At 42.2% G+C, this 24,276-nt stretch overlaps 1 long non-coding RNA gene across 1 annotated transcript in view; it reads right to left on the reverse strand.

Moving 5' to 3' along the window:
• The window catches only part of LOC139759160 (uncharacterized), a 35,816-nt gene extending 12,308 nt beyond the window's left edge, over positions 1-23,508 (reverse strand). The window contains exons 1-3 of the long non-coding RNA XR_011715003.1: positions 23,219-23,508; positions 22,592-22,708; positions 12,398-12,566 (exon numbers count right to left, since the gene is read on the reverse strand). This is a non-coding gene — a long non-coding RNA (uncharacterized lncRNA). The remainder of the gene's footprint in view (positions 1-12,397; positions 12,567-22,591; positions 22,709-23,218) is intronic.
• Positions 23,509-24,276: the final 768 nt, after the last annotated feature.

Below are 24,276 nucleotides of genomic sequence, written 5' to 3' on the forward strand. Positions count from 1 at the left end.
ACTGCCAAATCCACTCCCAGATATTTAAAACACTTTACTTCCTCCAGTTTTTCTCCATTCAAACTTACCTCCCAATTGACTTGTCCCTCAACCCTATTGTACCTAATAACCTTGCTCTTATTCACATTTACTCTTAACTTTCTTCTTTCACACACTTTATCAAACTCAGTCACCAGCTTCTGCAGTTTCTCACCCGAATCAGCCACCAGTGCTGTATGATCAGCAAACAGCAACTGACTCACTTCCCAAGCTCTCTCATCCACAACAGACTGCATACTTGCCCCTCTTTCCAAAATTCTTGCATTCACCTCCCTAACAACCCCATCCATAAACAAATTAAAGAACCATTGAGACATCACACACCCCTGCCGCAAACCTACATTCACTGAGAACCAATCACTTTCCTCTCTTCCTACACGTACACATGCCTTACATCCTCGATAAAAACTTTTCACTGTTTCTAACAACTTGCCTACCACACCATATATTCTTAATACCTTCCACAGAGCAACTCTATCACATGCCTTCTCCAGATCCATAAATGTTACATACACATCCATTTGCTTTTCTAAGTATTTCTCATACATTCTTCAAAGCAAACACCTGATCCACATATCCTCTATCACTTCTGAAACCACACTGCTCTTCCCCAGTCTGATGCTCTGTACATGCCTTCACCCTCTCAATCAATACCCTCCCATATAATTTACCAGGAATACTCAACAAACTTATACCTCTGTAATTTGAGCACTCACTTTTATCCCCTTTGCCTTTGTACAATGGCACTATGCAAGCATTCTGCCAATCCTCAGGCACTTCACCAGTCAACACTAAAGTCACCCCTTTTTTAATAAATTCCACTGTAATACCATCCAAACCCGCTGCCTTGCCAGCTTTCATTTTCCGCAAAGCTTTTACTACCTCTTCTCTGTTTACCAAATAATTCTCCCTAACCCTCTCACTCAGCACACCACCTCGACCAAAACACCCTATATCTGCCACTCTATCATCAAACACATTTAACAAACCTTCAAAATACTCACTCCATCTTCTCACATCACCACTACTTGTTATCACCTCCCCATTAGCCCCCTTCACTGATGCTCCCATTTGTTTCTTTGTCTTACGCACTTTATTTACCTCCTTCCAAAACATCTTTTTATTCTCCCTAAAATTTAATGATACTCTCTCACCACACTTACAACTCTCATTTGCCCTCTTTTTCACCTCTTTCACCTTGCTCTTGACCTCCTGCCTCTTTCTTTTATACATCTCCCACTGATTTGCATTATTTCCCTGCAAAAATCTTCCAAATGCCTCTCCCCTCTTTCACTAATAATCTTACTTCATCCCACCACTCACTACCCTTTCTAATCTGCCCACCTCCCATGCTTCTCATGCCACAAGCATCTTTTGCACAAGTCATCACTGCTTCCCTAAATACACCCCATTCCTTCCCCACTCCCCATACGTCCTTTGTTCTCACCTTTTTCCATTCTGTACTCAGTCTCTCCTCGTACTTCCTTACACAAGTCTCCTTCCCAAGCTCGCTCACTCTCACCACAAAGGGGATAAAAGTGAGTGCTCAAATTACAGAGGTATAAGTTTGTTGATTATTCCTGGGAAACTATATGGGAGGGTATTGACTGAGAGGGTGAAGGCATGCACAGAGCATCAGATTGGGGAAGAGCAGTGTGGTTTCAGAAGTGGTAGAGGATGTGTGGATCAGGTGTTTACTTTGAAGAATGTATGTGAGAAGTACTAAGAAAAGCAAATGGATATGTATGTAGCATTTATGGATCTGGAGAAGGCACATGATAGAGTTGACAGAGATGCTCTGTGGAAGGTATTAAGAATATATGGTGTGGGAGGCAAGTTGTTAAAAACAGTGAAAAGTTTTTATCGAGGATGTAAGGCATGTGTATGTGTAGGAAGAGAGGAAAGTGACTGGTTCTCAGTGAATGTTGGTTTGCGGCAGGGGTGTGTGATGTCTCCATGGTAGTCTAATTTGTTTTTGGATGGGGTTGTTAGGGAGGTGAATGTAAGTTTTGGAAAGAAGGGCAAGTATGCAGTCTGTTGTGGATGAGAGAGCTTGGGAAGTGAGTCAGTTGTTTGCTGATGATACAGCTTTGGTGGCTGATTCATGTGAGAAACTGCAGAAGCTGGTGACTGAGTTTGGTAAAGTGTGTGAAAGAAGAAAGCTGAGAGTAAATGTGAACAAGAGCAAGGTCACTAGGTACAGTAGGGTTGAGGGTCAAGTCATTTGGGAGGTAAGTTTGAATGGAGAAAAACTGGAGGAAGTGAAGTGTTTTAGATATCTGGGAGTGGATTTGGCAGTGGATGGAACCATGGAAGTGGAAGTAAACCATATAAATAATATATATTTCTTTCTTTCAAACTATTAGCCATTTCCCGCGTTAGCGAGGTAGCGTTAAGAACAGAGAACTGGGCCTTTAAGGGAATATCCTCACCTGGCCCCTTTCTCTATTCCTTCTTTTGGAAAAAAAAAAAATAATGAGAGGGGAGGATTTCCAGCCCCCCGCTCCCTCCCCTTTTAGTCGCCTTCTACGACACGCAGGGAATACGTGGGAAGTATTCTTTCTCCCCTATCCCCAGGGATAGAATAATATATATATATATATATATATATATATATATATATATATATATATATATTTTATTTATATTTATTATACTTTGTCGGTCTCCCGCGTTTGCGAGGTAGCGCAAGGAAACAGACGAAAGAAATGGCCCAACCCCCCCCCCCCCATACACATGTATATACATACGTCCACACACGCAAATATACATACCTACACAGCTTTCCATGGTTTACCCCAGACGCTTCACATGCCTTGCTTCAATCCACTGACAGCACGTTAACCCCGGTATACCACATCGCTCCAATTCACTCTATTCCTTGCCCTCCTTTCACCCTCCTGCATGTTCAGGCCCCGATCACACAAAATCTTTTTCACTCCATCTTTCCACCTCCAATTTGGTCTCCCACTTCTCATTCCCTCCACCTCTGACACATATATCCTCTTGGTCAATCTTTCCTCACTCATTCTCTCCATGTGACCAAACCATTTCAAAACACCCTCTTCTGCTCTCTCAACCACGCTCTTTTTATTTCCACACATCTCTCTTACCCTTACGTTACTTACTCGATCAAACCACCTCACACCACACATTGTCCTCAAACATCTCATTTCCAGCACATCCATCCTCCTGCGCACAACTCTATCCATAGCCCACGCCTCGCAACCATACAACATTGTTGGAACCACTATTCCTTCAAACATACCCATTTTTGCTTTCCGAGATAATGTTCTCAACTTCCACACATTCTTCAAGGCTCCCAGGATTTTCGCCCCCTCCCCCACCCTATGATCCACTTCCGCTTCCATGGTTCCATCCGCTGCCAGATCCACTCCCAGATATCTAAAACACTTTACTTCCTCCAGTTTTTCTCCATTCAAACTTACCTCCCAATTGACTTGACCCTCAACCCTACTGTACCTAATAACCTTGCTCTTATTCACATTTACTCTTAACTTTCTTCTTTCACACACTTTACCAAACTCAGTCACCAGCTTCTGCAGTTTCTCACATGAATCAGCCACCAGCGCTGTATCATCAGCAAACAACAACTGACTCACTTCCCAAGCTCTCTCATCCCCAACAGACTTCATACTTGCCCCTCTTTCCAAAACTCTTGCATTTACCTCCCTAACAACCCCATCCATAAACAAATTAAACAACCATGGAGACATCACACACCCCTGCCACAAACCTACATTCACTGAGAACCAATCACTTTCCTCTCTTCCTACACGTACACATGCCTTACATCCTCGATAAAAACTTTTCACTGCTTGTAACAACTTGCCTCCCACACCATATATTCTTAATACCTTCCACAGAGCATCTCTATCAACTCTACCATATGCCTTCTCCAGATCCATAAATGCTACATACAAATCCATTTGCTTTTCTAAGTATTTCTCACATACATTCTTCAAAGCAAACACCTGATCCACACATCCTCTACCACTTCTGAAACCACACTGCTCTTCCCCAATCTGACGCTCTGTACATGCCTTCACCCTCTCAATCAATACCCTCCCATATAATTTACCAGGAATACTCAACAAACTTATACCTCTGTAATTTGAGCACTCACTCTTATCCCCTTTGCCTTTGTACAATGGCACTATGCACGCATTCCGCCAATCCTCAGGCACCTCACCATGAGTCATACATACATTAAATAACCTTACCAACCAGTCAATAATACAGTCACCCCCTTTTTTAATAAATTTCACTGCAATACCATCCAAACCTGCTGCCTTGCCGGCTTTCATCTTCCGCAAAGCTTTTACTACCTCTTCTCTGTTTACCAAATCATTTTCCCTAACCCTCTCACTTTGCACACCACCTCGACCAAGACACCCTATATCTGCCACTCTATCATCATAATATATATATATAATATATATATATATATATATATATATATATACCCCTGGGGATAGGGGAGAAAGAATACTTCCCACGTATTCCCTGCGTGTCGTAGAAGGCGACTAAAAGGGGAGGGAGCGGGTGGCTGGAAATTCTCCCCTCTCGTTTTTTTTTTATTTTCCAAAAGAAGGAACAGAGAAGGGGGCCAGGTGAGGATGTTCCCTCAAAGGCCCAGTCCTCTGTTCTTAACGCTACCTCGCTAACGCGGGAAATGGCGAATAGTTTAAAAGAAAAGAAATATATATATATATATATATATATATATATATATATATATATATATATATATATATATATATATATATATTTTACTTTGTCGCTGTCTCCTGCGTAAGTGAGGTAGCACAACTAAACAGATGAAAGAATGGCCCAACCCACCCACATACACATGTATATACATACACGTCCACACACGCAAATGTACATACCTACACATCTCAATGTTTACATATATATACACACACAAACATATACATATATACACATGTACATAATTCATAATGTCTTCCTTTATTCATTCCCATCGTCACCTCGCCACACATGAAATAACAATCCCCTCCCCCCGCATGTGCACGAGGTAGCGCTAGGAAAAGACAACAAAGGCCACTTTCGCTCACACTCAGTCTCTAGCTGTCATGTATAATGCACTGAAACCACAGCTCCCTTTCCACATCCAGGCCCAACAGAACTTTCCATGGTTTACCCCAGACGCTTCACATGCCCTGGTTCAATCCATTGAAAGCACGTCAACCCCAGTATACCACATTGTTCCAATTCACTCTATTCCTTACACGCCTTTCAACCTCCTGCATGTTCAGGCCCCGATCACTCAAAATCTTTTTCACTCCCATCTTTCCACCTCCAACTTGGTCTCCCACTTCTCCTCATTCCCTCTACCTCTGACATATATCCTCTTGGTCAATCTTTCCTCACTCATTCTCTCCATATGCCCAAACCATTTCAAAACACCTCCTGCTTTCTCAACCACACTCTTTTTATTACCACACATCTCTCTTACCCTATTATTACTTACTCGATCAAACCCCTTCACATCACATATTGTCCTCAAACATCTCATTTCCAGTACATCCACCCTCCTCTGCACACCTCCAGCTATAGTCCAAGCCTCGCAACCATATAACCACAACTCTATCTATAGCCCAAGCCTCGCAACCATATAACATTGTTGGAACCACTATTCCTTCAAACATACCCATTTTTGCTTTCCGAGATGACGTTCTCAACTTACACACATTATTCAAGACTCCCAGAACTTTCGTCCCCTCCCCCACCCTATGATTCACTTCCGCTTCCATGGTTCCATCCACTGCCAAATCCACTCCCAGATATCTAAAACACTTCACTTCCTCCAGTTTTTCTCCATTCAAACTTACCTCCCAATTGACTTAGTCCCTCAACCCTACTGTACCTAATAACCTTGCTCTTATTCACATTTACTCTCAACTTTCTTCTTTCACACATTTTACCAAACTCAGTCACCAGCTTCTGCAGTTTCTCACACGGATCAGCCACCAGCGCTGTATCATCAGCGAACAACAATTGACTCACTTCCCTAGCTCTCTCATCCACAACAGAATGCATACTTGCCCCTCTTTCCAAAACTCTTGCATTCACCTCCCTAACCATCCATAAACAAATTAAAGAACCATGGAGACATCACACACCCCTGCCACAAACAAACATTCACTGAGAACCAATCACTTTCCTCTCTTCCTACACGTACACATGCCTTACATCCTCGATAAAAACTTTTCAGTTTCTAACAACTTGCCTCCCACACCATATATTCTTAATACCTTCCACAGAGCATCTCTATCAACTCCTATCATATGCCTTCTCCTATCCCTGGGGATAGGGGAGAAAGAATACTTCACACATATTCCCTGCATGTCGCAGAAGGCGGCTAAACGGGGAGGGGGCAGGTGGCTGAGAATCCTCCCCTCTCGTTTTTTTTATTTTCCAAAAGAAGGAACAGAGAGGGGGGCCAGGTGAGGATATTCCCTCAAAGGCCTAGTCCTCTGTTCTTACCGCTACCTCGCTAATGCAGGAAATGGCAAATAGTATGAAAAAAATATTTCATGTGTGGCGGGAATGGAGGAAGGCAACATGTATGAATATGTACATGTGTATATATGTATATGTATGTATATGTTGAGATATATAAGTAAGTATTTGTGTGTGTGTGGGTGTTTATGTATATACATGTGTATGTGGGTGAGGTGGGCCATTCTTTTGTCTGTTTCCTTGCGCTAACGTAGGAGAAAGCAACAAAGTATAATAAATTAATATAATACACATATGGGGTGGGGGGGACATACATATTGTCAGCGGTTTTGGTGCACAAGACTGGGTATTAGTGACGTATAATCTTCTGTCCCATACTTAACTGCTGACCCCAGCTTCAGCGAGGTAGCGTCAGGAAACAGATGAAGGAAAGCCACATCCCCTCAAATCCATACACAAGCTGGCATGGGTAATGCACCGAAACCACAGCTCCCCTATCCAGGCCCCACAGACCTTTCCATGGTTTACCCTGGACATTTCACATGCCCAATAATATGTTAATAAACTATATTCTTCATATATTTTTTCATGCAGTTTTCCTCAGTAGGCTCTTAACTCATACATGAATTTATAATAATCATCTGCATATTAAGAAAAATATAGAAAAGTGAAATAAATGGGTTTTATGTGGCATTAGAAATCATCGGCTCAAAACATTCAGCAAGTAGCCAATAAAATGATAAATTTCATTTTTCAGAATTATTTTTGACACATTCCTATTCATCAAAAGGTTCTTACCTTATGCATGAATCTATTACCATCTACTAATTTAGAAATATGTAGGAGAGAATTGGCGAAATAAATGCATCTTAACTGGCTTTAGTGAACATTTAGTGTGCTAGCACAGATGGCCACAAACTGAAGCTTTATGTGCATTCAAATAAATGTGAAATTCAAGTAAGCTTGAATAGGAAAACTGTATTAAAAATATGTGAAATACTGTGACATTAGTGTGAGTACATGTGGAATTAAAGAAATTCTACCAGCTTAAATGCAATTACGAGACAAAAATGAGATGCAGGGAATTGAGGCCTTATGGTATTGCAGTGGAATATATATATATAAAAAAAAAAAAAGGAGTGACTGTATTGTTGACTGGTTGGTAAGGTTATTTAATGTATGTATGATTCATGGTGAGGTGCCTGAGGATTGGCGGAATGCTTGCATAGTGCCAATGCACAAAGGCAAAGGGGATAAGAGTGAGCGCTCAAATTACAGCGGTATAAGTTTGTTGAGTATTCCTGGTAAATTATATAGGAGGGTATTGATTGACAGGGTGAAGGCATGTACAGAGCATCAGACTGGGGAAGAGCAGTGTGGTTTCAGAAGTGGTAGAGGATGTGTAGATCAGGTGTTTGCTTTGAATAATTTTTTTTTTTTTTTTCTATACTTTGTCGCTGTCTCCCGCGTTTGCGAGGTAGCGCAAGGAAACAGACGAAAGAAATGGCCCAACCCCCCCCATACACATGTATATACATACGTCCACACACGCAAATATACATACCTACACAGCTTTCCATGGTTTACCCCAGACGCTTCACATGCCTTGATTCAATCCACTGACAGCACGTCAGCCCCGGTATACCACATCGCTCCAATTCACTCTGTTCCTTGCCCTCCTTTCACCCTCCTGCATGTTCAGGCCCCGATCACACAAAATCTTTTTCACTCCATCTTTCCACCTCCAATTTGGTCTCCCTCTTCTCCTTGTTCCCTCCACCTCCGACACATATATCCTCTTGGTCAATCTTTCCTCACTCATCCTCTCCATGTGCCCAAACCACTTCAAAACACCCTCTTCTGCTCTCTCAACCACGCTCTTTTTATTTCCACACATCTCTCTTACCCTTACGTTACTCACTCGATCAAACCACCTCACACCACACATTGTCCTCAAACATCTCATTTCCAGCACATCCATCCTCCTGCCCACGCCTCGCAACCATACAACATTGTTGGAACCACTGTTCCTTCAAACATACCCATTTTTGCTTTCCGAGATAATGTCTCGACTTCCACACATTCTTCAAGGCCCCCAGAATTTTCGCCCCCTCCCCCACCCTATGATCCACTTCCGCTTCCATGGTTCCATCCGCTGCCAGATACACTCCCAGATATCTAATAAACACTTCACTTCCTCCAGTTTTTCTCCATTCAAACTCACCTCCCAATTGACTTGACCCTCAACCCTACTGTACCCAATAACCTTGCTCTTATTCACATTTACTCTTAACTTTCTTCTTCCACACACTTTACCAAACTCAGTCACCAGCTTCTGCAGTTTCACACATGAATCAGCCACCAGCGCTGTGTCATCAGCGAACAACAACTGACTCACTTCCCAAGCTCTCTCATCCCCAACAGACTTCATACTTGCCCCTCTTTCCAAAACTCTTGCATTTACCAAGAATGTATTTGAAGAATGCTTTGAGGAATGTATGTGAGAAATACTTAGAAAAGCAAATGGATTTGTATGTAGCATTTATGGATCTGGAGAAGGCATATGATAGAGTTGATAGAGATGCTCTGTGGAATGTATTAAGAATATATGGAGTGGGAGGCAAGTTGTTACAAGCAGTGAAAAGTTTTTATCGAGGATGTAAGGCATGTGTACGTGTAGGAAGAGAGGAAAGTGATTGGTTCTCAGTGAATGTGGGTTTGCGGCAGGGGTGTGTGATGTCTCCATGGTTGTTTAATTTGTTTATGGATGGGGTTGTTAGGGAGGTGAATGCAAGAGTTTTGGAAAGAGGGGCAAGTATGCAGTCTGTTGTGGATGAGAGAGCTTGGGAAGTGAGTCAGTTGTTCGCTGATGATACAGCGCTGGTGGCTGATTCATGTGAGAAACTGCAGAAGCTGGTGACTGAGTTTGGTAAAGTGTGTGAAAGAAGAAAGTTAAGAGTAAATGTGAACAAGAGCAAGGTTATTAGGTACAGTAGGGTTGAGGGTCAAGGCAATTGGGAGGTAAGTTTGAATGGAGAAAAACTGGAGGAAGTAAAGTGTTTTAGATATCTGGGAGTGGATCTGGCAGCGGAAGTGAATCATAGGGTGGGGAGGGGGCGAAAATTCTGGGAGCCTTGAAGAATGTTTGGAAGTCGAGAACATTATCTCGGAAAGCAAAAATGGGTATGTTTGGAATAGTGGTTCCAACAACGTTGTGTGGTTGCGAGGCGTGGGCTATGGATAGAGTTGTGCGTAGGAGGGTGGATGTGCTGGAAATGAGATTTTTGAGGACAATATGTGGTGTGAGGTGGTTTGATCGAGTAAGTAATGTAAGGGTAAGAGAGAGGTGTGGAAATAAAAAGAGTGGGTTGAGAGAGCAGAAGAGGGTGTTTTGAAATGGTTTGGTCACATGGAGAGAATGAGTGAGGAAAGATTGACCAAGAGGATATATGTGTCAGAGGTGGAGGGAATGAGGAGAAGTGGGAGACCAAATTGGAGGTGGAAAGATGGAGTGAAAAATTTTTTGAGTGATCGGGGCCTGAACATGCAGGAGGGTGAAAGGCGTGCAAGGAATAGAGTGAATTGGAATGATGTGATATACCGGGGTCGACGTGCTGTCAATGGATTGAACCAGGGCATGTGAAGCGTCTGGGGTAAACCATGGAAAGCTCTGTAGGGCCTGGATGTGGAAAGGGAGCTGTGGTTTTGGTGCATTATTACATGACAGCTAGAGACCGAGTGTGAACGAATGGGGCCTTTGTTGTCTTTTCCTAGTGCTATCTCGCTCACATGAGGGGGGGGGAGGGGGGGGGGGGGGGGTTGTTATTCCATGTGTGGCGAGGTGGCGATGGGAATATATAAAGGCAGACAGTATGAATTATGTACATGTGTATATATGTATATGTCTGTGTGTGTATATATATGTGTACATTGAGATGTATAGGTATGTATATTTGCGTGTGTGGACGTGTATGTATATACATGTGTATGTGGGTGGGTTGGGCCATTCTTTCGTCTGTTTCCTTGCGCTACCTCGCTAACGCAGGAGACAGCGACAAAGCAAAATAAATAAATATATATACATAAAAGAAAATCAAATTACATGTATCTCCCTATGAGGTTATAGGATTGACATAGAAGTCAGTTTATCACCAGTAAAACCATACTGGAAGTCACTGTCAAAACTGTCTTTCAACTTCAAGGACAAAATGCTCAGCAAAATATTCACAGCCATATTAGACACATGTTAAAATATCAACTACCAGTCTGGTCACCCACACAGACCTTTCCATGGTTTACCCTGGACGTTTCACATGCCCAGTAAAATGTTAATAAACTATATTCTTCATATATTCACTGCACTTCAGGGGAGCTTAGCTACTGGTACAAGATAGCAGTCCTGAGACTCCCAGTCAGAAAAGATAGAGCCAATGGGAATCCCATATAGAGCACACTTGATGGTTCCTAAGTGCATTATTAGTTTGTGGTGCAAATTTGTGCCTCTGAATATTTTTCCTAGTGAATATGTAGTTTCCCCACCCTTTACCTTCCTGAAAGGCAGCATAACTCTGTGTTTTGAGGAAGTGAAGTGTTTTAGACACCTGGAAGTGGACATGGCAGTGAATGGAACCAAGGAAGCAGGTGAGTCACTGGGTGGGTAATGGGCAAAGGTTCTGGGAGTACCAAAGAATGTGCAGCAAGATAGATCATTATTGGGAGGACAGAAATGGGGATGTTTGAAAGTATAGTAGTCCCAACATTATATGAACGCAAAGCATGGGATGTAGATAAGGCTGTCTAGAGAAGAGTGGATATGTTGGAAATGAAATGGTAAGAGAGATGAGTGGTAATAAAAAGTGTGGTTGAGGGAGCTAAAGCGGTTGTGCTGAAATGATTTGGACATATGGATGGAGAGAACGAGTAAGGAAGGTTGAAAAAGAAGATATACACATCAGGAAAAAAAATGAACAGGGAAACCAAAATGATAATGGATGGATGGAGTGAAAAAGATTTTGAGTGATCAGGGCCTGAACATGCAGTAGGGTGAAGGTGTGCATGGGATAGAGTGAATCGGAACAATGTGGCATAGAAGAGTCGATGTGCTCTTAGTGAACTAACTAAGGCAAGTGAAGCAACCGTGGTAAACCATGGAAATGTCTGTAGGGCGTGGTTGTGGTTTCAGTGCATTACACAAGACAGCTAAAGAATGGATGTGCGTGGATGCAGCCTTTCTTCATCTGTTTGTGCTGCCACATCTCTAACATAAGAAACAGCAGTCTAGTATGAAAAAAAAAAAATATCTAAGCCCTAAGCCAATAATGAATATTTTGAAATAAGACAGAAGTGATCAATTGGAGGGCAATAGGAAGCTAAGAAAAGTCACCAATAAGAGGAAATACTTCCATACTATGATGATCAAATAATGAAAGAATGAAAAAAGATAACTTTATAACCACCGAATGCAGCAAGCATTTAACATTATAGAGAAAAATGGCTTAAGAGAGGAAACTCAATTTTCATATACATGATCTAGTATTTAAACACTACAGATGGGCAGACAGACCAACAGATACAGAGTTATACTGCCCCTCTGAAAGGTTGAGGGTGGAGAAACTGCACATCCAGAACGAAAAAACATTCAGGGGCACAAATTTGCATCACAAACTAATAATTCCATGCCATGTACGTTTTGTATATTATAATTCTAACTTTTTGCTCTTGTATTTTCATATTCATTGCAACATTGTACCTATTTCTCTTGGTAAAAAAATTTTCAAATTTGAATATGAATTAATTTAAGCTATCTTCCATGACACTGTTTGACCGTCCGTCATCCTCTACTCTTTACCTGTATGTCAAGGTGGCTGCCTCCCACTGCTGGCAGACTGACAGGTTGGTTAGTTCTAGCACAGTGAAGTCCTGTGCAGGATGATGGGAGGTAGCTATCCAGCAATACTGCCCTCCTGGCCTACTGGTATGTGGCTTCTAGCTTGCCTCCTAGTTGTCTGGATGGCTGCCTGAAATGATACAAATATACCATATACAGAACTTCCAGCATTAAAAGATCTTCAGACCTATAACAGTCACCTGTCACAAGAACATGTTACTTTTATCTAAAGTGTGACTCACACAGGACATAACTGTCTAATCATGTCTTCAGGTCAATTGTTTTGCCATTTATGACAATGGCAGGCAGCCCATTCAAATTATCAGTAACCCTACTTGTAAAGAAATATTTCCCTATATCCTTTTACCTATAGCTTTAAGAAATCCCTCCTCATTACAAGATCTATTTTTACTACCATCAGAGTATCTATTTTCACAATGCTTTCCTTCCTGGCTATTTCCCTACCTGGTTGGCCAACACTAATCAAGAGGAACAACTGAACCATTAAGATTAATGTATGAATACCATTCTTACTGGATGGTTAACTAATACAGCAGAAAGTCATACTGAATCATTACTGCAGCTAAAGAAAAACCCTCGTGAATTCAGTGGGATGGATGTCTTCGCACTGGAAAAAAAAAAGTATGCCTCAGACTTTCATATAAATCACGTTTCATAAATTGGCCTTCATCTGAATACCAAAAATAATGGGGCAAAAGTCCGTCTGTAGACACCATATCTCTTGTCTTAAGACACCTTCCCTCCTCCTGCCTACAGACACCTTGTGTCTCTCTGTCTTAGACATCTTGTATTTTTCTGTGTAAAAACCTTGCCTCTTTTTGCCCACAGACACCTTGTCTCTCTCTAGACACCTCGTCTCTTTGTCTGTAGACACATTGTCTCTATCTATAGACACCTTACTTCTTTCTGTCCGTTGACACCTTGCCTATTTCTGATGTTTGTGGTCTGTTATCATTTTTAACTCAGGTTATGATCAGGTCAACCCTTAATATTCTCTTTGTGTTCTTTAGTTCCGTTTAAACATAAACAGTTTTGGCCTCATGATGGATACGAACAACTTGCTAAGTATTTCCTTATCCATATATGTGAATGATACTAATATTTGCAAGCAGACAATTGGTCTGACATATTCTCATGTGGGACTCGTGTGTGTGTGTGTGTGTGTGTGTGTGTGTGTAAGAAGAGGATACGCGTGACGTAGGAATGAACATAGGACATCATGGATGGAGTGAGGGAGTGTGTGAAAGCGAGTTTGGGCGAACGGGTGTGTTTGTAATAGAGATGTGTGCTTATAATGGGGATGATAAGAATGGGATGACGAAGGTAACTCACCAGGCATGTGCATGAGGGTCCGAGTGTCTAGTGAAGTGGGCATTTTGGGTGTGGAGTAGAAGGGGTGATCATTTCAATGGGAGATGGGGTGTGTGTGTGTGTGTAGCTAGGATGAGGACGTCCCTTTGCTACGTCAGACAGTAATATACGCCCAAGTACGTTAGAACAAAATGATACCCAAGTACTAGCAGGGTCCCATCGTATATCTACCAGTTTGACAACCAATTATTATAAAGAATAATGACTATTTCATCCATTTGTGATGGAAGTAGCCCAGCGAAGCCTACGGTATCACCTCGCATAATTCAAATCAGAATCAGACATTCCTCCTGCAGCCAACCGAAAATGTCTTAGCTCAAAAATACACGAAAGCGCCACCCTGAGCCGGTAACACTATACGATCTGCCACAAGAGGTTCGCTGAATCCTTACGTCAGGGAACCAAAGTTATACTAGAACGTGGACACGGCGATATAGGGAAGGTACACACATGATAAACGTGTAACACGACACTAGGAGAACAGAGGGAGGGAGGCATGATTTCTTCAAGGAAACAGTGCAGGATTGCAGAAAAGCCTTCCGTTCACATAATCCCTTACTCGACTTGTCCACTTAATATAATCTTTTCGCTCATCAAAAATGATATTCATAGGAATTCAGACATTTTCAAAACTTGTACTTCCACAGGAAAGGCCAACAAATCCAGTCATTACGTGGAATAATGAAACTACGAGTTGGCAAAATGACAACTACATAATATAAACGGTGGGTAATGTAACAGTGGGACAAAAAAAATTAATCAAAGAATGATAGAGAATATTACTTTGATTTCTCCCTCCTAATCACACCGCCTTTTACTCACGCCAATATCGGCCTCTCGTCCTCAACTGTTCGTTCGCAGCATTCAAAAAAAATCTTCAGACTACGTTTGCATTTGGACATCAAAAGTGCGCTTATAGGATACCCTTACCGTCTTCCCACCAGAATGTGGGTCGGTTTTGTGTGTTTGACATCCTAATTTCAACCATTCTTCTTCACGAAGATCCTCTCAAAAACCACCTGCACACAACAGAGAGGCACCAGGTTGTGTCTGAACATTACTTTAATATATATTTTACGAGGACTCCTTTCCTTCTGGGCTAATGCAGAGATTACGAGCCAATCATATTCTCATGGTGAGAAAATAAATAAAATGTTATTTAAAAAAAAAAAAAGAGGCGCACTTCTATAGCAGTAATTACATTTTTGGTAAGACATAAAGTCCATGTCGACGGAATAACTTTGCAAACGCCAGACTGCGCAAGCCTAGTGAAGGGCACGCCAGGCCGGGATATATGGTCATGGCAGATCAAGCGTAGCCGAGTTATTCATTAATCAAGTACTAATTTCATTAACTCAGCGCCAGCATATCGGTAATAAACGTAGAGCTACAGCACGGAGAAAAAGTAAGGTGTGTAAAGCCACAAAACATTCCAGTATTTATCGATTTTCCGGGACTTGGAAGAACTACCACACCTAACTAGAACGAACATGGAAGTAGTCTGGAATAAAGACGAGCGCTCCGTATTTAATAATTCTTAAAAAAAAAAACAAACTAGAACGGCAACTTACACATTATGGCATGTTTTCAAAGACGAACAACAGACTATCAAATCCTGTTTTAAATTCGATTATCCGACTTTCATATATCAACATATTGATATGTAAAAACAACAGCCTTTTAATAATAAAATAAATCTCAAATATATTACTTTTTCGGTAAATCCTACTCGGTTCTTTAGGGCATGACAGCATTCTTTAGGAAAGCGAAATCGGGGGCAACATTAGACATTATCTAAGGGTTCCAGCCATTGACAATCACAGAACTCCTATAATCAACCATCACTTCTTTCACTTCCCAAACATTCTCAGGATTTTCTAGGTTAATTAATGCGTTATCAAACTGTAACTAAGTATTAACCGTATCATTCAAGCATTTTGTGGTAATGAATACAATCTATGACCAGAACCAGTTTATAATATGTTTTCGTCCATAGTGGCACACTATGTATAATTCTACGCGCAATCATTATTTCATAAGCAAATATGAACCATACACCATATACATACTTTGTCCACTATGCTGGAAATTGAAAAATCAATGTCCAATTCCCTTCCCACCCGAGCGGCATTAAGTTCGTCTTGTTCCTCCCACCAACCCCCTCCCTCACCACTTAACTCTTCCCAGCGACCCCTCTCCCCATCACATCACCCCACCACCACCCACTGAGGACAGAGTGAGTCAGGACAGAGACCACTGTGGGTGTCGTGTTGGCTGATCGGCACGTAAGCCTCCATGACCCCACCTCCTGCTTGGTTCCTGACAAGCATTCCCGTGGTGCCTAATCTCATGCAACTTGAGGAACCCGGGAAGGACTTTTAAAAAAGATTTGGGACATAGAATATGGCTAGATGGTTAATCGAGAAACAAGTGAGCAACGGCTGGAGTCAATCACGGACACGTAAAACTTCCAGGACATAAATATACGAGAGAGAGAGAGAGAGAGAGAGAGAGAGAGAGAGAGAGAGAGAGAGAGAGAGAGAGAGAGAGAGAGAGAGATTCAAGACATACTTGCAAAACTACGCGAATAATTAGATCTACCCATAAAAGAAACAGACACATAACGGTTGAGTTCCAGATCTATCTCGTCAACCACCCATGGAAAACAAATCATCCATTGTTCATTCAGGCAAGGAACAGTCATCCAAGCAACCATTAAGTAGCCCTTAAAATGCCACAGCAAAATAAAGTTCCCGAACCAAATATAACTTTTACTCAGACCAAAAATATTCTAACTAACGGGACCACTCTAAAACGGTCGTCCTATCCTCCCGTGTACTTTAATTTCAACCAATCCATAACAGGTACGTGGAATTATGTTAAATCACCCATATATTTTCACGAAAATTACATGTACTACAATAGATATTACTAAAAGCTACCAAAAAATAATTCGAGAGATAATTCCAAATGTTATTCCAATGGAGATAGGGTATGAAGGCAATGAGAGGCATCTATCCTCCAAATGAAGAGTTTTCAGCATGTATGACGGATTTTGACAACTATCTAGATTTTGGGAAATTTGAGAGTCTAAAAGAGGGTCTCTATGGTGATGACAGAGATATCACCATAAGCATCGCCCCCCCCCCACCCCCTTCCTAATCCTTGTTGAAAAGGGATAAGAATTAGTAAATAATGGTAACATTCTTTGTTTTCTAGAACGCCCTAACTCCTTGAGAACGACTTAAATCCTTTAAGTACGATTTTGATGACGATATCTCCTTAGTGCGGCATATTCAACCCCTTAATTACATCACTTAACCCTTTGTGTACAAAGACTATTAATCATACTCGAGGGGCCAAGTTGTCCTACTACTCAAGGGGTCAAGAATCAAGTCGTCAGAAGCGGCTGTACACAGGTTATCAACTACAGCTCAGACAAGGTTCAAAGACACGAGAGGAGGCCCACATCAGAGTGTGTGTGTGTGTGTGTGTGTGTGTGTGTGTGTGTGTGTGTGAGGGGGAGGAGGGGAATCCTTTTCTAGCTATGGCAATGGTATCACATAAGGGTTCAGTCACCTGCTCTTTGTCCCATCTCTGTATCCAGACCCACCACTGTCTGTATTCCCTCTTATTTACCCTCACTATCCTACCCTCTTGTCCCTCCCCCTTCTCTGTTGTTACCCTCCTACTTCCCTCCACTGTCCTTACTCTCCTGCTTCCCATCACTATTTCCCCCCTCCTCCTGCTTCCCTTCACTGCTCTTACCCTTCCGCTTCCCTCCATTCTGTCCTTCCCCGCCTGCTTCTCTTAACACTTCCTACAGTTGTCACTACAGCCTATGGACTGTGCACAGTGATGGACACATGTTAAGTAATACTCACGACCTCACATAATATGATCAATAAGCGACCAGACAAACACACACACAGGTGAGTTGAGAATCGTGTAGCATAAATAACCAAGAAAAAAAAAAGACAAAAATATTCGCCAAAAACAGTGATCCGGCGCTATAACAATTTGCCCAAGAAAACTCCTGCCTCCAAACTTTCTCCAAAGTTGGCGAACCCTCAAAAATCTTCATTACAAAAGAGCTTTCAAAGAATCTAAAACTGTAACAGAGCAGGACATGACGGAGCTGCATAAATGATAGATCCCCTTTTAAAAGACGTGTCAAGTTTTAAACTGCTACACAGGTTCCATTATCACACATTATGTTGACAAAATTTTGATGGATGCTACATTTCCCAGTGGGATGGACGGAGGAGCAGGAGGGAAGGTGGGACTGGGGGAGGGGGAGAGGTGGGAGGAAAGGGGGGAACAAAGAAAATGGAATGGCAAGAAATGTGGAGCACTGAAGGAGAGAGAAGGCAGGGGCGATGGGATACGACAGGCTGTGGGAAAAGAGATATGTTAGTGAAATGGGAGACGATTTTTTTTTAGAGAAAGTCGATGGAACACTGGGGGGAAGGAGTGCTGGACTCGAGACAGAACCTGAGCCGTAGGACAGACGACAGACCAGTCCTGGTAGGTTAGGTATAAGCAATAAAATACTATAGTTTTGTTAGTTTAACGTTCTGGTCGGATACACAACGAATAATACCTTCCAGCAGGTGCCGCTGATTTATGGCATAAGATAGTAAATGCTGTGATGACACAATGTTTAAATAAAACCTTTTTCTTATTTGTAAAATATTCCGGCTTATATTTAAGGGAGACAGGTACTTCATATGAGTACCAGACGAAAGTTTTGTGGTAGCAGCGATAAGCTACTGGTACCATACTTTCGAAAGTGACAGTAATTATATACAATGTACTACACACTGCAAGCACCAAAGATTCACGCGACCAACAACGGTCTTCCATATGATCGTCAGAAATAAATACATAATGCGTATCACCTCTATCATCATCTCTCCACCCCTAGGATGCAACGTCGGTGCTTGGCCATAACCGGCGGGGCCACAACACAACAAAAGCACCTTAATGGACCTCCGTGGTGTAGCGGTTAGCGCTACTGGGCCGTAAAGCATCCATACGTTAGGCAGGTGACCATACATATGTCCGTAATAAAAATTACAGTCACTTATCAGTCAGTGTGCGGAATGCGTGGCCGTACGCCTTCATGCAAACCTCTGTAACCAGTGCGTAGAGAGGTGTGATTGGAGGACTGGCCAGGTCGGTAACGTCTGCGTACAATAACACCTGAGGTAAACTGGAGGATTTGGCTTCTATGCACTCACGGCGCGCCGAGGGGAGGGCAAGTCGGCAACATGGAGAGCGAAAACACTTGAGTATTTGTTCGCGTGCTCGTCTACCGCCGGCGGAAATCACGCACTCGCCGCCGCATTTTCACTTCTCGCGAAGTTCTAAACACCCACTCGGACCTCCCGCATCCACGTCTAAACCCGATGGCTGTGTAGTGTTGCTCTGGGGGGAAAAATGTACCACACAAACCACCACCTCTCGACACGCCTGCCGCTGTTTACCGCTGTTTTCCCGCCAATACTTAACGGCAAGACTGATCCCCCCTCCCGGGAATTTTCCTGCGGGTAATTAGCGCGGGCTTGCGGGGGGTGAAGGAAGGGAAGGGAGCGGAGCCCGCAGCCTAGCTGGATCTGCAAGGCCGGCAAGAGCCAGGCAGCTGCATCAGGAAGCGTATAACTTAACGCTGGGTGGTAGTGCGGGTGCGAGGGGCAAGGGGATGGAGGTGGTGACTTACGGGAGCAGATAACGGTTACTGCGGACAGGTCAGCGCTGGGTTAGGACGAGTCCTGAGGGACATGAGTATAAAGATGGTCCCAGATACAAGGGGCCTGCATGACTCAGGACAGGTGAAGGGGAGTTTCATGGATGGTGGTGTGGGGTTACAGCGGTAATGGTGGGGAGTTACGGGGGAGATTATCTGATGTTACAGAGGGGTTCTAAGAAGTTAAGGTAACAGTGTGAAGGAGGTGCAAGAGCGATGGCAAGGAGTTTCAAGAGAATACAGATGTGGTGGTGGGGGTTACCTGCTACAGGTGTGCTGGCGATGGAGTTACCTGCTACAAAAGTGGCGGTGGTGGGGTGAGTTACCGCAACAAGAGCGGTGGTGGGATAGTTACTGCTGTAGGAGTGGTGTTGGAAGAGTTACTGCTGCAAGACTGGTGGTGGGCGACTTACTGCTATAGGAGTGGTGTTGGAGGAGTTACTGCTGCAAGAGTGGTGGTGGGAGAGTTACTGCTACAGGAGTGGTGGTGGGAGGGAGTTACCGGGTACAGGAGTGGTGGTGGGAGGAGTTATCCAAAAGGAACGATGGTGGGAGAGTTACAGGATAAAAATGCCCTGTAATGCAACGATTAGGCAGCTGCATATAAAACACTGGTAATGCCTTCTATCATAGCATTCAAGAACATCATGGAGCCACATCGTCTTCAGAAATGATCATCAGATGTCATTTTGCCACCGGGATGATATTAGGTTTATCAACACCACAGGAATGAAGGGCAGGAGTACAGAACCATGAACACAAACCCAAAGGGAATGAATAGGGGACCCCAAACAAAAACCCATTCATCTGTGTCATGACCTGAAGGCAAATGCCATAAGAATATCTATACTTCTCATACAGCTTTCACTTCCTTATTACACAACGGAGCACCTGGGTTGAGCCCCAGGACCTCTTGCTGTCCTCTTCCCCTCCTACCCCAAGTTTTCTCCTTTTCACCCCACTCCAAAGAACTCACCAAGAAACCCCCTCCCAAATTCTTCAAGTCCCACGACCACTCCCTCCGAGTCAATAATCAAGAGAGATTTCCAAGGCTGTATCTCTAGCCCCACCACTTGCCACCATGAAAGTTAGCATTATGTAGCATTCGCATCCATTCCAAATGAGAGCACTCGAACACCTTCCTCGGCGCAATTACGATTAACATTTGTGGTGTCTCCGTACAGCTGTATTTCTTTATAAATTCACAGACATCATCACACTTTAGGTTACTCCTCACTTCTGGAGAAACATTAAATTGCTCTGGACGCAACAATTCCAAGAATATGAAGATAGAACACCCAAACCATCAATATTAAGATGATACGCATTTAGATATGGTAACTAACGGCTTTCTTTTCTTGCAAAAATATAACTTAGAAAGAACTGTTCTGGCACGCTTACAGTTACACTTGCTTATGTACGCAAATTCATTCTATAGAGAATACATATTTTTTTCGCAAGAAACTTCTTAGATTCAGCAAACTAAGCTCTTTTCTCCTAATTACAACTGAAAACTTTTGTATGCTTCGGAAATAGAGATGGGTGCAAGCTGGTAAATTCAATTAATGACAGCAATGTCAAGGTAAGATCCTTCAACGCGGGCTCAAAATCAATTATTCAAAAGTTCGAACAGATACTGTTTGATCACTGGTGTGGTAATGTCCAAGTCCCCCTTACAAAATTCCATCACAACAGAAAACGGGAGTTTTGCTTGACGCCTTGACTCATCTCGTCTCCATGACTGCTTTAAATCATCCTCCACAAAGATACGACCTTTAAAGACAGTGGCAAGACCCAAGGGTATGATGTTCTGGCCTTTGACCTGACCTCTAAAGGTAAGGTCAGAGTCCAGGGCATCCTACTCTATGGTTGTAAAATCACCCACAAAGGGACACTAGATGTCCTTGTGCATTAAGTTAGTACCACAAACCCAACAGCATTAAAATGTTCAAGTTTTTTAATGGCTATCAGTTTGATCCCATGAGACTACAGTTCTGTATTCCCATCACTGTTCTTTCAAATATAGAGATAACTCAGTCCCCCGCCCCCACATCTTGCCTTCCGGTAACTACTGCCGCCCGTTCAAACCCTTTCTCAAAGAAGGATAACCATCCTCCACTAAACTAAAAAATTCTCTTCTGGGCGCTGACAGGCTGGGGTTCGATTCCTAAACCGCTAACTTCGTGAGTGAACACGAATGGGAAACTGATTAACTGATTTTCTTTTTTTTACATTTATTCTGCTTCACAAACCAGTTCAGCGCAGAAAAAAAATTTAGTGACTACCTAATATTCCAAGTTTCATCTATTATATTACGAGTTTGCTATGACACCCTCAGATGAAAGTAAAGATCAACATATTATCTACCAAAAATGCAGATTTACCAGACGCAAACTTATGCACTTGTTTCCTCTAAGTTAGATCTTGTTAGGCAAGCTGTGACCCATCCAAAAACAGCTTGATATGCCAAGGCAAACTTAGGTTGGCCCGATTACGTTAGACCAGTTGTTAAGCTTAAACTGGTTTTGATTACGTAAGACCAGTTGTTGTTAAGCTTAAACTGGTTTTGGTTACGTAAGACCAGTTGTTGTTAAGCTTAAACTGGTCTGATTAGCTGGTGCTATGCTTAGATCGGTTTGATTGGGAGTGGCCAGTTGTCACTACGCTTAGATTGGTTTGATTAGCTTAAGCCAACTGCTGCTTAGTTCGGTCTAATTAAGCAAGCCCAGTCGTTGATTAGATTGACATAATATTTTCCAGATTACCTTGGATGTTAAATATTAGGCAGTTTGAGTCAGTATGACTGATATTGCCGGTTGGTTTTGGGTTCGGTCGGCCAACAGGTAAGCTATCATATTGCCCTGCTCCTATATATACCACAATGCTATCTAACAACTGAAGGACACTCTATACCACAATGCTATCTAACAACTGAAGGACACTCTATACCACAATGCTATCTAACAAATGAAGGACACACTCAATTATACTATAAGTATAATATTAAGACTCACCAGTGCAGTGTTTGCCTTCCCGTTGATCACCCGGAGTGCGTTGTTTTTGTCGATGATCAACTGTTGTGGGGTTGGCTTTTCGATGATCAACTGACGCGGGTATTCCATTACTCACATCTGCGGACATACTTAAAACGTTAAGTCATGTCTTTCAGTTCTGTTTCCGACATAACATTCAGTAAAAGACATTAACACTAATTTGAAACACGTCCATTTAGCATGCGCTGAACCAAAAGCTCAGTCTAGAGGCATCGCTGATATATAGTTTTCACACTTCAGTAATTCAATATTTAGGGGAAAAAAAATCAAAACAATCGTTAATTAACCAATAATAACATATCAGGTTCTCAGTTAAGGATATTGAACCTACACAGCTTAAATTACAGTCAACACTCACTTCCTTGCTTCATCACGAAATCCAACACCCCTTTTTTCACTGTTACAATGAAGTTAAATATAATTTCTATGTGATCGCCTTATCTCAACAGTGACTATAAAGCCACCCTACTACCTACAGCGATAGTAGCGGTTAAGCAAACTTAAATTGTTTTCAAAGTCTCACATGAAAACTATCCGGTAAAAAAATAATAAACTGCTAAAATCACACTAAAGAGTAAGCAGACTTACTCCTTATCTTCCCAGGTCACATTTTCTGTATATTCCTCATCACTTTCAGCTTACGAGAACCACCAGTTTCGACGCTGAACAAGGAACCACTCCCGCCGTTTCAGGACGTTACCCAAAATCACTGAAAATAATGATAATCAATTAACCTCATGCCAGATAACTGTTCTTGCATGCATTATCACACATGCTAGAACGGACACCACCGCAAGAATCCCTTAATTTTTGTTTTCGAACAAAAATTAAATCCGATTAACGACAGGACGTCGTATCACTTCCAATACCCACACAAAACTGAAGTTACCGGCAAGGATGGGGTGTTCTATCATCAACCAATCATACGCCACCACACAGGAAAGTTTGAGCCAATAGTTACTCATGTTTCAGATCGTATAGGCAAAACTCAGCCAATCACAATACATGACACATACATGACGTAATATGGAGGGACATTCGATTCTCACCAATATAAATATATATTCCTTAAGAACGATTTTTTTTATGTCCTGTTGCCACATATGCAGATACAATGCACAGTTCCAAACGGAAAGGACTTATATTATCAGAGAAAAATGTGAATAAAAGCGAAAATCGTAGTATTATCGTCCGATTTAATTCTGCATCGTAAAATTACCTCGAACCCAGAAAATGGATATGGGCAAGAGCCAATAGTTACTCATGTTAGAGATCGTATAGGCAAAACTTAGCCAATCACAAAGCATGACATATACATGACGTAATATATATAGGGATATTCGAATCTCACAATCATGTATGTAAATATGTACCCTGAGAAGTCCGTCTCTATATGTTGTTGCCGCATATGCACTTGGTATGTACAGTTCCGAAAGGAAAACATATATAATCAGAGAAAAATGTAAATAAAAGCGAAAATCATTGCATTATCGTCCGACTTAACCATACATCGTACAATTACCCTACACTTAGAAAACGGTTATGGGCAGGAGGTCTACAGAAAATGTTAAGGGGGTTACTGAAGGATTGCCAAAAAAAATTAGACCAGTACTTTGCCTTACTTTACACTGGAGATATTGAGGAAC

The sequence above is a fragment of the Panulirus ornatus genome, chromosome 32, assembly GCF_036320965.1.
Source record: "Panulirus ornatus isolate Po-2019 chromosome 32, ASM3632096v1, whole genome shotgun sequence".
Lineage (NCBI taxonomy): Eukaryota > Metazoa > Arthropoda > Malacostraca > Decapoda > Palinuridae > Panulirus > Panulirus ornatus.